The following is a 15,211-nucleotide window of genomic DNA, read 5'->3' on the forward strand; positions in this document are numbered from 1 at the left end:
AGTTCTCATCAAAGTATTTATAAAAGTGCACTCATGTGCACAGCTGGTATAGAGCCTCAGGTCTGCACTCAGTAAATCAGTGGCTTGCCGCAGAAACACGGGCAACAAAATACAGAACGTTAAAGGGAATCTAACCTTTACCCCTTCGTGTGTGTGTGTGTGTGTGTGTGTAAAGTGATTTTAGGGGTCCCGCTGTGTTGTCCATTCCCTGTGTCTTCTGTCTTCTGCAGTGCACAGGAAAAGAAATGAGCAGTGTGAGCAGAGTTTTTTTCCTTTTTTTAAAGGCAAGAATAACAACTGTAAGGGAATTAAGTGGTCTAAGTCTCACTCAAGGGAGATATGGCAAAATACTTACAGTGAGAAATCATAGATATTTTTCTATTCTGTTTTCTACATGGATTGAATGATGTGACTAAGCTAATTGTCTCACTCTGTTTTTAAAGAATTTTCAGTTTAAACATACTGAATAGAATAGAATTAAACAATAGAATAGAATTGAGACTCCAGAAATAAACCATCTCATTTATGTTCGATTGATTCTCAACAAGGGGACTAAGACGATTCAGTGACGGAGAGAATCTTTCCAATGAATAGTACCGACACAACTGGCTATCCACGTGCACAAGAATGAAGCTGGACGCCGACTTTACACCATATACAAAAATTAATTCCAAATGGACAACAACCCTAAATTTTAAAAAAATTTTAATGTTTATTTTTGAGAGAGAAATAGTGAGAGCGAGCATGAGTGGAAGATGGACAGAGAGAGGAAGACACAGAATCTGAAGCAGGCTCCAGGCTCTGAGCGTCGGCACAGTGCCTGACGCGGGGCTCAAACCCACGAACTGTGAGATAATGACCTGAGCCGAAGTCGGACGCTTAACCGACTGAGCCACCCAGGTGCCCCCAGTTGTCCTAAATTTAAGAGCTAAACCTACTGAACATCTTGAAGACAACACAGGAATATGTTTTTGTGACCTTGGGTTAGGCAACAGTTTTTAGACAGGATACCGAAAACATAAAAGGCAAAAAGAAGAAAAGCTGGACTTCACGAAAATGAGAAACTTTTATGCTTCAAAGGATACCTTCGAGATGAAAAAATAACTCACAGAATGGGAAAAAATATTTTAAAAAATCCACATCACCAAGAAGGGATTCGTATTCAGAACGCAAAGAGAACCCTTACAGCTCAAGCATAAAACAACCCAAGCAACCCAACTGGCAAAGGAAAACCAGGCAAAGGATCTAAGTAGACACGGCTGCAAAGACGACCTACAGACGGGCCATATGCACATGTTCCAATGATGAGTCAGAAAAACGCAAACCCAAAACACAATGAGACACCACTTCACACCCACTAGGATGGCTACCATCCAACAGAACTCGGTGTGGGTGAGGGTATGGAGAACTGGAACACCTGTAAAATCGTGCTCATTTGGAAAGTACTTTGGCGGTTCCTCTCAAAGTGAAACAGAGTTACTTTATACGATTCAGCAATTCCATTCCGAGGTATGTTATCAAGAGAACCGAAAACTTAGCTCATTCAAAAACTTGCATATGGATGTTCATGGCAGTATTATGCATAATATATAAACCGTGGAACCCTCCCAAATGTCTGTCAACCGACTAATGGATTCAAAGGTGTGGTAGCTCCGCACAATGGAGTATTATCCTGCCGTAAGAAGAAATGAAGTACTAATGCGTGCTACAACGTGGATGACCCCTTGGAAAGCTTACGCCATGTGAAAGCAGCCAGACACAATGCAAGATAGTACATGATTCCCACGTATGTGAAATGTCTGGAATAAACAAATCCATAAAGACACAGTGGATTGGAGGTTGCCAGAGGCTTCTGGTGGTGGTGGTGGTGGGTGGGGTTCCAGGGTGATTAGTGACTGTTAATAGGGATGGGGTTTCTTTTTGGAGCGATAAAAGTACTCTGGAGTTATATGGTGGTGACAGTTGCACAAGTCTATGAATATGGTGAAATCCCTCAGATGTACACTTTTAAGGGGCAAATTTTACGATACGTGATTGTATTTCCATCTACAGCTGTCTAGCAGGCATCTCGGTGGAGCCGCTCAAATTCTGCACAGCTGCGGCGATGTAGAGGAGAAAGTCCAAGATTTGCCAGAGAGGAGACTCCTGTAATAGTCCTGATTCTCCTCCCTAAACAGCCATGTGACTTCAGACAATACAGGGAACGATTCTTTACAGCACTGTCCTTTGAAACAAGAATCAGTTGGCCCTGATCATGTCTATGGGATCTTCCGAATTAAAAATGATGCCCCTACGCAGTACATTCAGATCCCTTTGCTGTGGGGGACACTTCAAACGTAAATGCCTCAAAACCTTATCTTAGCCACGCTCTGTTGACCCAACATCTCAGATACCAAATGATTGCCAGGTAGGCTGAACTCTTACCTTATCAAAGATGTAGAGATGATATAACTTTAATCTTCCCATCTAGTTTCTTTGTAACCCTGAATCTCTCCTGACAGGCACACTAAGTCACCTGACATATTTTTCTGGTTCATCCTGAGTTTTCCAATTCCTTCTAGTTTCTGGACTACTTGTTTTTTTCTTCTTCCTTTTTTAAATGTTTATTTTTGAGAGACAGAGTGTGAGTGGGAGTGGGGGAGAGAGACAGACAGACAGACAGACACAGAATCTGAAGCAGGCTCCAGGCTCTGAGCTGTCAACCCAGAGCCCGACATGGGGCTTGAACCCATGAACTGTGAGATCATGACCTGAGCCAAAGACAGATGCTTAGCCGACTGAGCCACCCAGGTGCCCTTCTGGACTACTCCTTCATAATCAAGGTCTTGGGTCCATTTTCATCTTCGTCTACCATTTCAAATGTCCAGCTTCTACCAGAATTTTGGCTCTGCCTGTAAAGACAATTTCTTCTCAAGATTTTTAATTTATTTGGTTCTCAATGACATTTATCAACTTAAATTATTTTTAATACTTAGATAGGTTTTACTTCTAATTGCAACCAATAATTTAATATACGCTCTTTGTATTTCACTGTTTTTCAGCCTTAGTGTTACTGTAGGACTTTGTAAAAGTCTTAGTTTTATTTCATTTAAATTCCAGTGTAAGTTAAGTTTCAGGTGTACAATATAGTGATTGAACAGTTCTATACGTTAGTCAGTGATCATGGTTAAGTGTACTCTTAAAACTTTTTACCTATTTCACTCATACTTTTTTCCACGGTGGCTGCACCCATTTGCATTCCCACCATATGTTTACAAAAAGAAGAATCATTCCTCAGTTCTCCAAAAGGAAAGCCGTTTCCTTCCTAAAAAGAACCTACACAGAATTCTAGTTTCCGATTCCAGATCAACTGAATCTTAACCTCTACAACCCAAATGTAACTAGGATGGTATTAAAACTACTCTGATCAATTCCCTCCCACCTAATCATTAGATTTAATGGCCATTTTAATATATATTTTTTTAATGTTTATTTTTGAGAGAGAGACAGAGCGTGAACAGGGGAGGGGCAGAGACAGAAGGAGACAGAAAATCTGAAGCAGGCTCCAGGCTCTGAGCTGTCTGCACAGAGCCCTACACAGGGCTCAAACCCATTAACTGTGAGATCATGGCCTGAGCTGAAGTCAGACGCTTAACTGACTGAGCCCCCCAGGGGCCCCTGATCTAATGGTGATTTTAACTCCTCGGTATCTTTCACCTCTTTGGAGCATTAATACTGACCTTTCAGGTCCCTCTCCTTCTTGGCTGCTGTGACGTGACGTGACGTGACTCTCATACTCCTCTAATTTTTAGTGTCCTTCCTTTTTGGTCCTATTTCCTTGTCACGAGGCAGACCCCCACCCACACGGGGGATATGGGGAGGTTGGGTGCCAGGCCTCCGTGTCCTCCCTTTTGCCATTCCCTGTTGGAACTCGTCTACTCCTGAAGCCCCACAGTCCCTCTCTACTGATGTCTTTCAGACGGTGTTTCTAACCACAACCCTTCACCATCCATCGACTCCTGGCCATCTTCATGTATCACTGCAATGTAAAAACTAATAGACTTTATGAAGTAGAAAAACTGAGATTATAGAAGAATTACAGAACTAAGCAGAAAGCACAGGCACCTCATACGAGCCATGCCCACACAACATAGTCTCTCTTGTTATCTTGGATCGGTGTAGTACATCTGTTGCAACTGGTGAGCCAATACCGACATATAATTACCAACTAAAGTCCGCAGTTTATACTGGGATATGCTCTGCGTTACACAGTTCTGGGAGTTTTGACAAACGCAAGGCACCATGTATCAGCCCCCTATCATGCAGAACACCCTCAGTGCCTTGAAAACCCTATGTTCCATGTCTTCATCTCTTCCCAAATCCAACCCAACGCCACACTTTGAATACCTCGAAAATCAACCTGTCACTTTTTACCCAGATTTCCTTCTAGACGTCCCCACTGGAAGGCTTAAAATCTCAAGTTCAAGGTTTCATTCCTCCTCGCTCCCTTCTCATTTGTTCTCTTTGCGGTGTGTCTCTTGTGTCCCCTACCTTCACTTTTCTTTGCCGTTCTATTCTACCGTAAATTAGATTAGGTTCAAGCAGGGAATCTGCTCCATGTGTTTGTAGAGCAGGTAACTCTAGAGTCTGAAATAAACTCGGTCTTCAAACAAATGAAAACTGGCCTCCCATCCCATCACCAGGAGACTGATTTTGTGATCCATTCTCCAAAGTAGCAAGTGCTGTAAGGGCATATGGTTACTGCGTTTGAGGTTCAAGTGTTGGCAGTTTCTTTTCTTTCCACTTTCTTGTAAGTATGAAGATCTATGTGCAATTAATTACAGAGAGTCCAGAAAAGTGAACTGCTAGATTCCCAATCAGTTAGTATCTATGGATGCCTTCATATCAGCGTTAAGAACTTAATGCTGTGGGACACCTGGGTGGCTCTGTCGGTTAAGTGTCCCACTTTGGCTCAAGTCATGACCTCACCCTTGTGGGTTTAAGCCTCGTGTCAGGCTCTGTGCTGCCAGCTCGGAGCCTGGAACCTGCTTCAGATTCTGTGTTTCCCTCTCTCTCTGCTCCTCCCCTGTGCACGCTCTCAAAAATAAATATAAAAAAATTTTTTAAAAAAGAACTTAATGTCATAACCGCTGTAAACTAACATTTCCACAGTTGCAAAATTAAGTGCCACTTTATAAACATACTTTGTACATAATTTCTGAAATGCCAGCATGGTTGTCAGTAGGGAATACCTGTGAAGACTGTATCTACATGCACAGCTTGAGATTTCGGGCATGTAGAAATTTCAAAAGCAACCTTGATTTTGAATACATTATACATATTACAGTTATTTTAATGAGCAAATAAAAGATATTACCTCATTCCCCTTAAGTAAGGGTAAATAAGAAAAAATAAGCTAATTCCATCTACCTCTAATGCAAAATCAGAATTTGCAGAAAAATGAAGTCAAACAAGCAAAGACTTTTTCACGAAGTATGTAGCCAAGCACCTAAAACACATGAACTGAAAATTAACAATCAAAATAACAGAAGCTCGCAACTGAATGTTTAATATCCATGATTTGGATAACTGTTACGTTCTGGACCTAAGGCCCCAATGATTCAGAACTATGAGTCAATGCAAAAAATCTGATGGCGGTGTCTAACTGTTTAATACCTCATTTTTCTCCTAAATTAAGACATCTTAAGCCTCAGCTAGCTTCTGTTTTTTCTTTACATTAGAAGTTCTCCTGGGGAAGGGCTAGGATTTTGAGGTTGCAGAATCCATTATTCCACACACGGAGTCAGGAAGTCATTTAACAGGGCCACCAAATCCAGACTGCGGCAATGTGGTGGTAAGGTCACATTCCGTTCAGAGCATTTCTCCCTAAGGAGCCCCCTTTATAGGAAAGAAAACTGCCGGCCAACTGGAATTTTGCCTTAAAGGGAAAAAGTTCATTTGTAAAGATACTTTTAGATTTAGAACGTGTTTACAGAAAGCTCTTGACGGTTTTTGGGATCCAGTAATAATGGAGAAGCTGGCCCCATGTGCTAGTCCCATAAATACAGACCCAAGCATTTCTAGGTCACTGTTAGAGCAATACAATGAACAAGGCTACAAAACTCACCGTATGAGATGGGTTAATGTCATACAAAAATTACACTCCCAAACCCATAAAGCTTATAGTTCAGAGTTAAAGTTTGTGTCCTGATTCCTGGACGGAGGAGGTAGCTTCTAAGTTCACAGCTTTCCGAGTAGGTAGCACATATCTCCAACATCACACTTTTATTATAAATTGTAAAATGGTTACTAACACTTCTTCCCAACCAAGAGCCTTCTCTCCGTTACAATCATTAAAGTGACCATTCCTCACGCACCCCCGGAAATGGTGATAAATTAAGACAAGTATCTTTAAATATGCTAACAAAACCTGAAAGGCTAAGGTTAGAGGATTTTTTGTTGTTGTTGTTTTGCTTTGTTTTACTTCTGAGGGAGAGAGGCAGACAGACAGCATGAGCAGCGGAGGGTCAGAGAGAAAGGGAGACACAGAATCCGAAGCAGGCTCCAGGCTCTGAGCTGTCAGCACAGAGCCCGACACGGGGCTCGAACCCACGAGTCGTGAGATCATGACCCGAGCCGAAGTCAGACGCTCCACTGACTGAGCCCCCCAGGCGCCCCTGAAAGGCTAAGTGTAAACAAAATGTTTTGCCAAAGCATATAGATCACTACACGTAGAGGCAGGCGCTTCTCCAAGAGAAGTTAGCGCTGCTGCTTTCCCCTCAAGCATGGAAGTCTGTGCCTGCTGTGGATGCTTACCTGTCCTCTGTCCTCTCTTCTGTCACACAAAGAGCAGTTCTACTGCCCTTCAGCGTCCCAGGGCATTACAGAAGTTAGGCAAACGTGCCGATGGCCGCATGCAGAGACGTGGAGCCGCGTGCAAACACACACGCAGAGCAGGCACACCAGCGCTCCCAGGGTACCCCAATCCCAGCCCTGGGAGCCTCTCTAAGCGAGTCAGTAGGCAGCACCACAGCGTCCTATCCACAGGGACGTGTCAGGACCCTACCGCCGCTTTCCACGGCCTCTTGAGGCAAAATATAATAGTAGACCTGGTTTCTGAAACATGGTCGAGTTTCAACAGTAGGAGGGAAGAGGCAGCTGGCATTCTGGGTCGAGATGCTGCTACAGACGAAAGCAGGAGAGCCACGTGGCATATATAATCTGTGTGATAATTATTTCTTCCAGGACTGCAGCTAAAGGAAACTTCTATCTGGGCCAAGTCTTCACAAATACACCATTTATAAGATACATACACATATTCATATAGTACAGGATGTCCGTTAAAATGACAGCATGAACCTCTATTAAATCACTGTGCCATAGGTTTACTTGTACCCCAAATACTGAAGTATAACTTCCATATTCAGTTTCAGTTATATGAAGAAGCTCCTTTCGGCAATCTGTTACAATGCCGTCATCTGATTTAGTTGAGGCCGGCAGGAAGTCAGTTAATTAAAAAAGTAGTCACGGGGCTCCTGGGTGGCTCTGTCATTTAAGCATCCGACTCTTGATTTCTGGCTCAGGTAATAGGATCTCACAGTTTGTGAGTTCGAGCCCTGCGTCATGCTCCGTGCCGACAGTGTGGAGTCTGCTTGGGATTCTCTCTCTCTCTCCCTCCATCTCGCTCGCTCTCAAAATAAGTAAACTTTAAAAAGAAGTAGTCAAACCTGACAAATAAATATTTCACTTTGAATGCAGAAATGTAAATTCCTTCACCGAAACTCGATTTCACAGGCTCTCCTGCGTCAAGCTCCGTTTTCTCCCTCACACGGAGATACTATAACCTACCAGTAATATTCAATTACAAGATTTTTAAGTAAAGGGAAAGCCTGAGAGGCAATGTGAGTATAAATCTTTTCTGATTAAACAAAAAAACCTCACCAGGCTTTTCAGTTGTCTTAGTAATTAGCTTTCAAAAAAACAAAACAAAAACCCAAACCCAAAAAACCCTCACCTGTGAGTCTTTCCAAAGCATACAAATTAATTTTCATTAGAACAACACAGCTCCCTGACTTTCCGCACACGTATTTCATCACTTCATATAATAGTTTATACTGTATGGTTCTAACAGCCTGCACGCCTGGTAAGGAAGTAACCACTGAAAGCACACACGGAAGGAAAGGGAAACACAACTTCATTTTTCTTCCTCGCAACTGGAGGAGACCAAATTTCCCTGTGGAAGACGAGGCGTCCATTTTTATGATGAAATTTTTTAAAAAAAGGCCAGGTTTCAGATTTATCGATTGCTTAATTAGCATCTAGCCTCTAGGTGATGTATTTGGCAAATAACATCACAACTGTCACATACTGGGTCACGGAATTCCGGTGGGTATACATTTTCTATTGCTTCTCAGTCTGCTGTTTTCTTTCATGTTTTTCCTTCTCTTTTTAACGTAAGTTCAGGTCAGTTAACGTACAGGGTAGGCTTGGCTTCAGGAGCAGAAGCCAGTGCTCCATGGCTTACATGTGACGCGCAGTGCTCATCCCAGCAAGTGCCTACCCCCCCACCATCCCCCTCCAGCAACCCTCAGTTCGTCCTCTGTAGTTAAGAGTCTCCTAAGGTTTGCCTCCCTCTCTGTATCCTAATTTCCCTTCCCAATCTGCTGTTTTCAATCTGACTTGAGAAAAAGTTCTCGAGCACAGTCACCCTGTCTCTCGTCGCCTTTGCCTACTCGAGGAGGAACCGGACAGAGGTCACAGACACTGGTCGGCGAGGTCTCCGGGAAGTTGCCACTACGGATACTGTGCCGCAGGCACTGAATGTTGACCACTTGTTTGGTTTCACTGCAATTATTCACCGTGTCTATTTGTAAAAACAAGTTCTAAAATGACGTATGCTTATTTTTAATAATGGTAAGTGTCTCTAATGCAAGCCAGAAATTTCAAAAGTTCTATTATCCCAATAATGAATCGGTAATTAATGCCGGTTACCACATGGACCGTGCTGTTCATATTTAAATGGTCAAAGCCTGATATTTGTTCATGTCCAGCTACTTAATTATCTTCCTGTTTCAAAGAGTTTTCTGAAAAATGTCCCCAGGGCAGATCCAAGCACTCTGGGGCAAGGGGAAGGAAGACTATCCAGAAGCCATCCCTCTCTGATCATTCTGGAACTCTGTGCCAACTATGCGAGAGTCTCACCCACAGGCAGGGATGCGGGAGGTAGACATTAAGAGCAGCACTGGGTAAAGTTTACCTGCGTGAGCTTCCAAAAGAGTTAGGTGATTGGGCAATGGGTTCAACTGATGGAGCAATACTGAAGCATGAAAGAATTTGGCTTGAAACTGAGAGACAAGGGGATTTTTATTTGGCTCCGAACACTAGCGCATTCTGTGGGAGCGTGTCTGGACAGCCTACCGGACACGGAAGACGTCTCGGAGAGATGCCCTGGGCTCCACGGCCAATCCAGAAGAGGGAGGACAGAGTCCACAAGGACCTAGAAAGGTAGCCACTGCCCAGAGATGGAGCGACCAGAGAGGCACAATCCCCACCCAACAAAGGTTAATTCTCTTCCCACCAGGCAGGTCTCTCTCCTGGTTGTAACTATATGTACCTCATGTTGATGAGAGCCTGATGTGCTCACACAGACCGACATCAGAAAAGCCAGCAAGACTAGGGCTCAGGCGTAGGTTCCATGGCTGAATGGAAGCCTAGTTTTGCCCAGCTGCTTTTGCCCGGGATTAACACGGATTGGATTTTGTCAATTTACAGTTTTTATGGAAGCTCTAGAACCATGAGCCCCTGTGGCTGCAGAAACCATATCCTAATAACACTCTACAGTTATTCTTGCTGGGGATGAGTTTTTAGGGGAAAAAAAAATCCAGAGAGTGCCTCCAGGGGTTCAGAAACCTTCTACGCAAACCCTCTAAAGTCAAAATGAGGAGCTGTACCTTAGACCATATGCACGGTGTTTGAAAATAACTGGACAGAAGATTATGTTAGACACCAATGCCTGATTCACGCGTCTGCGTGATAACTTCCAGCGTATCTTTTGCTTGACTTCTTAGGATTGGCCTGTGATTCTATTTGAGTATTAATCATGTACCTGGGTTTGTCAACTGTGTTTATTACCCTTCTCTTTAGACAAGAACTGACCTGAGCTTTGCTCTGACCAGGTCAGTGCAGATGCCCGGTCCTCATTCCCACTGTATCCAGAAATATTTGGTATAGACAGGAGTTAGTGCTCCAGAATCAGAATGGCTGTTTCAAAATGTTGGCTTGGCCACTGTTTGACCATGAACAAGTTACTTATTAGCCTGTGTGTGCCTCGGGTTCTCCATGTAAAATGCACATGATAGTAGTAGACATCTACTAGGGGTTGGTGGGCATCAAATAATATGTGGAAAGCACTTAAAACCATGGATGGTACGTGAAATGGCTCAGGAAGTGCTAGCCACTGCAGTGACTATAATTACTGGAGAATGCATGGAGTCATTGGACAACATTGTACCTCTTTAACTTCCTTTAGAAAACGTATTACGTCTTCCTAAAGATCTGGATGCTCTATCAGAAACGCCCAAATTTTGTCTTCATGAAGAAGAGTCACTGTTTCACTTTCCGAGATCAAACGAGAAGAGTGGGGACAGACCACTTAAGAGAGCTCTCGGGCCCTAACGTGGGGTCCTCTGCCACCAGCAAAAGCAGTTGAAATCCTTGAGTTGGAGGGCTCCCATTGAAAAGAGTCCTTAAGAATACGTTCTAAGCCAAAGTCCCTTGTCCTTGTGAATACAGTTGTGGTTGGTGGCAACACATGTGGAGTCCTCTGTGCTGGCTCCGTTTGCCCGTACCCACCCTCCGATGAGGCAGACTTGTTTAGCATTGTTTTCCAGTGATGAACTTCTGTCATGCTCAGAAGAACTATCCACCAAAATGGGTGTTAAGGAAGGGAGTGAGCGCATGTAGGTTCTCAGGCTCTGGAAGGAACTCCCCTACTACTGCCACTGAACTGCCACAACCATCCCGAGAGGTTGGGTAAGTCCATTTGCTAACAGGACCCTGAAGGGAAGAGGGTTTACAGAACTGGATTTTAGTCAGAAGCCATGCCCCTCAGCCTCTTCCTTCTCAAGACCAGCCTTTATAACCCCCCTTCCAAATCCTGAGTTAACGCGCAGAAAACTGATATTATTATCTAAGTGTTTAGGACTGCTTGAAATACTCTTTCTCTGCTAAGGGCTGGACACTCTGCTATCAAAACAGAAACAAAAACACACATCTATAAAAAGAAACCTTCACCTTCTGCGAGTCACGTGGATGAAAGTTACCTGGAAGCACGTGACTGTTCAAAAGCTGTGTGCACCCAATCGCCAAGTGCAGAAACCCCCTGCTGTGTTCTTCACCTCACCCCCAAACATGCACAGAACGCTGAGAACATTCTTAGAGAATGAGGTGACATTTTCCACAAATAATAGATGTTTTCCTGAGGGAGTTTCAGAGTGACGTGAATCGCTGATCAGTTTGTGGTAAGTATCTTCACAGGAGAATAACTACTATTTCTTGCAGGTCAAATGAAACAAACACGGGCTTGGGAGTAGTCTGGACACTTACTACGTGCCACCCGGTGGCCATCAGTCACCGTGCATCAACCGGAGATTCCTAAGGGTGCAAGCACCTTGTGCTGAGGGTGTCATGGTCTTGGCAAAATTATAAAGGAAAAATAACACAGGTTTTAAAGAATTCTTGAAGTAAAATGAACTGTGGAGCACAAAAAGGGGTTTGTTATTATTGGATACGGATCCAATCTGCGTAAATCCTCTAAGCGCCTATGACTCACTTATCTCTACGCAGGACAGATTTACCGAGGTGCCCTTCCCACAGATAACCACCCCTACTTCAACAGGGTCAGCTGTGAAGGCTACACTGTTTTCCCCTTTGGCACATTATTAAGTATCAAGACCTCTGAATTTTTATGAACTCGGCACGGCACGTTTAGCAAAACTTTTGACGCTTCAAAAATGGGCCATTATGAGTGGCACTGAAACAGCTAATAGCCCTTGCAAACTCCGCCCATAAAGTCCAGCCACCAAATGAGTTCGGCCCCCCAAAACTTAAAGATTTATAAAAAAAGAACTTACACTGAATAAAACCTATACTAAGACAACCTATACACCAAATTCCTAAAACCAGTGCATATGCACCTGATGTAATAGTCTAAGCAGAGGCTGATGAAATAGTTTCCTTCATGTTAGTGAATGCAAAGCTTTATCTGGACCAAAGCTCCTCTTAGACACTCCAATAACTATGATCGAATATCATTCAAGTGTCACTTTTTAAGTACACATTTTTAGGCAAGAAAGGAACAAATTAATATAGAAGAACTCAATAAAATACGACCTTTCTGATGGGAATGGGAACTAAGCTGATTGTAACAAATACATACTACTGGCAGCAAAAGGTATTATAATAATGTGAGATGCCATAAGTAAAGCTTTTCCCATAATATCCTGATTTTTAGTGCAATAGCCTAACTTTTGTTCCTAGGGTTTTGTGGATGATTTTTTGTAATTTTATTTATTTTCGAGGCAGGGAGAGAGCATGAGTGTGCATGTGCACATAGGAGGGGCAGAGAGAGAGGGAGAGAGAGAATCCCAGTGCAGAGCCTGACGCTGGGTTTGAACACACGAAACCATGAGATCGTGACCGGAGCTGAAATCAGGAGTCGGATGCTTACCTAAGACTGATCCACCCCGGCGCCCCTGATTTTGTTTTCTAATACACATGTCACCTGTAACTTCTAGCCGTCTTTTTCCTAAACCCATCAGTATAGCAGGTATTCACACATGTACAAGTTGACATTTTCTGCATATAAAATCAACATACCATTTTGAGAATATTTAAAACTATCTATAAAACACACAGAAAAAAATCATTCATATATTTACTGACTCCAACAGAAGTGGGAACATACTGGTTTTGTCCTTCGAGTCTGTTTTATAGGCTCATATACTGGCCCAGCTGAACTTATATAGTATACAGTGTTCTTCTTGTCTTAACAAAGCTTCCTCTTGCTTATTAAACGTATTCGGTAATCATACTTTTAAATACAGACTTAGAGTGGCCCACTAACGGCACATAACGTTTCAAAATGCTTCCTACCCACGTTACCCTTCACCCTAAAAAGCACTTGACATGAGCCAAGACCAAGGGCTCAATACGGCCCGAGGGGCATAGTGTGGGGGTCAGCAGTGAATGACATTTGTATTTGCAAGTATGTTTCAGCAGCTTTGTTTTTGTGTTCTTTTTGGATTCATTTTCATCACCCTCTTTATATTACCACTCGAGGCCTCTCTTATCCCTGGGGCTGGTTGTGGTAACAATGCCCTGGGGCCTCCTTGCATCAGGGAGCAGGAAGAAGCCTCCTGTTTTGACAGGCATGGAGGGTGAAGGCAGTGTGGGGCAGGGGAGCGGCGTGGGGCAGGGACCGGGAAGGCGGAAATCGCACGGGTGCACCTCAGCCACCCAGGCCCAGAGTTCTACAGACCGGATTTACCTTTCCCACAGGCCATCTGTGGATTCGCCTGAAAAACAACAAAAAAAACCCCACTGACGAGACGCCCAGGAAGCCCTGCTGTATGTAGGTACGTGAAGGACTGGTGGTCCCTTGGCCGCTGTTGATTATTTTCCAGGGAAGAATGAAGACTGCTTTCTTTTGTAATAAGATTTACTTCCTTCGGCAGTTTGAGGTGTTTTCTCCTCCCTGGCTCTGCGTCCTTAAAGATTTCTCCTTAAGAATCTCCCCAGGGTAAAAGGAATCCAGCTAAGGCAGGTCATGCTGTCGCGTGGGACAAAGGCCACTCGAAGTGAGTACGAGGAAGTACAGCCCTTTGGGCCAATGCTGCAGGCTTCGGAGAGAGGCGGTCCCTGAGGAAGTCAGTTCCCCCAGACTGAGAGCAGCTCTTCCCCCATTAGGTCCTTGCCTAAGTTTATCCTCTGGGAACCAACGTGGGCATTCCTTACATTAAAAGCGGTTTAACATGTGTCCCGCTCTGCTACCTCAAGTCCCCAGGGCTCATACACAGGAAAGAGATGGTCCCCAGTGTTCCAAGGCAGAAGGCGACACATAGCCTTCTGATGGAACAATCCGTAGCGCCTGCAGGTAGTAACTAGGTCATAACCACGCAACACAGCCTCTGATTCCAGTAGCTTATTCATAAGAAATGAAGATCTCATTCAGAGATCACAGCTCTTAAACACTGTCCTGTGAACTCCGGATTTTACACAAGTAAATGTAAAGAAATGAATGCTCTTTCTGTCCAGCGAGTTTTGATCAGTCCATTTTCCCAAGTGTTCTCTAAGTAGTGAAATACAATAAAGAGCCAGAAACAATTCTAAGCTATTTTAAATTATCTTTTCTCTAAAGATAGTTTGCTTTCCTGTTTATTAACATGTCTACTTCCAGTAAACGTTAGAATGGTTTCTAGCAAGCTCCAATCTTCCTATTTTATAAAATCCTTGTTAATAACTACTATTTAGGTTGACCATAACCAGCAGGAAAAAAAATTCTATACGTTTGACACATGGAATAGCAATTCTCCTCCCTATTATGCTATTTCTGAGAAAAGCGCACTTAAAAATCGTTCACTTCCACTAAAAATACACATCTAACACAATCTATGTCAATGTGCTGACAATCTGTCATCGTGAAGAAATTCCTTCAGCTGTCACTGAGTGGATATGGAAGAGGAATTGACTAAATATACTAAATGTGGGCAAGAAGGTGTTTGCATTTTTGAATTGTGGTTTAGGATTTGCTATAATATTCCTATGTGAAGGTTAAGGAAATGTACAGAAACACAAGCATTTTAACTATATTCTTACGACTCAGAAATAATGAGTCGTAAGAATATAGAAGCTCTGACAGCCCAATGAGACAGAAGCCAATTCCTGCCCCAACACCTTTGAGCCATCCAACCTCGCAGGAATGAGAAAACAGAATGGGAGCAAACGCCTCCCTACTGTTCACATATGCATACAGAAAGCGCACGCGTGACTTTTCCAGGCTCCACCTGCCTCAAAGGAGAACTAAGTTTAGTTTTGTCAAATGCTCCCCAAGTCTCTACCGTACAGAAGGAATATTTTGATCACAGCCCTATTTGTTGAATTAAAACCTGGGCCTGGATGTATGGGCCACTCTTAGCAGGCCTAGCGCAGAACTAAATTATAAGAAAGTGTGGGA

The 15,211-nt window shown here is 43.4% G+C and overlaps 1 protein-coding gene across 1 annotated transcript in view; it reads right to left on the bottom strand.

Annotated features, from left to right (window-relative positions):
• Window positions 1-15,211, bottom strand: part of ATP8A2 (ATPase phospholipid transporting 8A2) — a 468,564-nt gene that overhangs the window by 213,711 nt on the left and 239,642 nt on the right. The gene's annotated exons all lie outside the window — the stretch shown is intronic.

This window comes from Crocuta crocuta, unplaced genomic scaffold, assembly GCF_008692635.1.
Source record: "Crocuta crocuta isolate KB4526 unplaced genomic scaffold, BGI_CrCroc_1.0 scaffold258, whole genome shotgun sequence".
Lineage (NCBI taxonomy): Eukaryota > Metazoa > Chordata > Mammalia > Carnivora > Hyaenidae > Crocuta > Crocuta crocuta.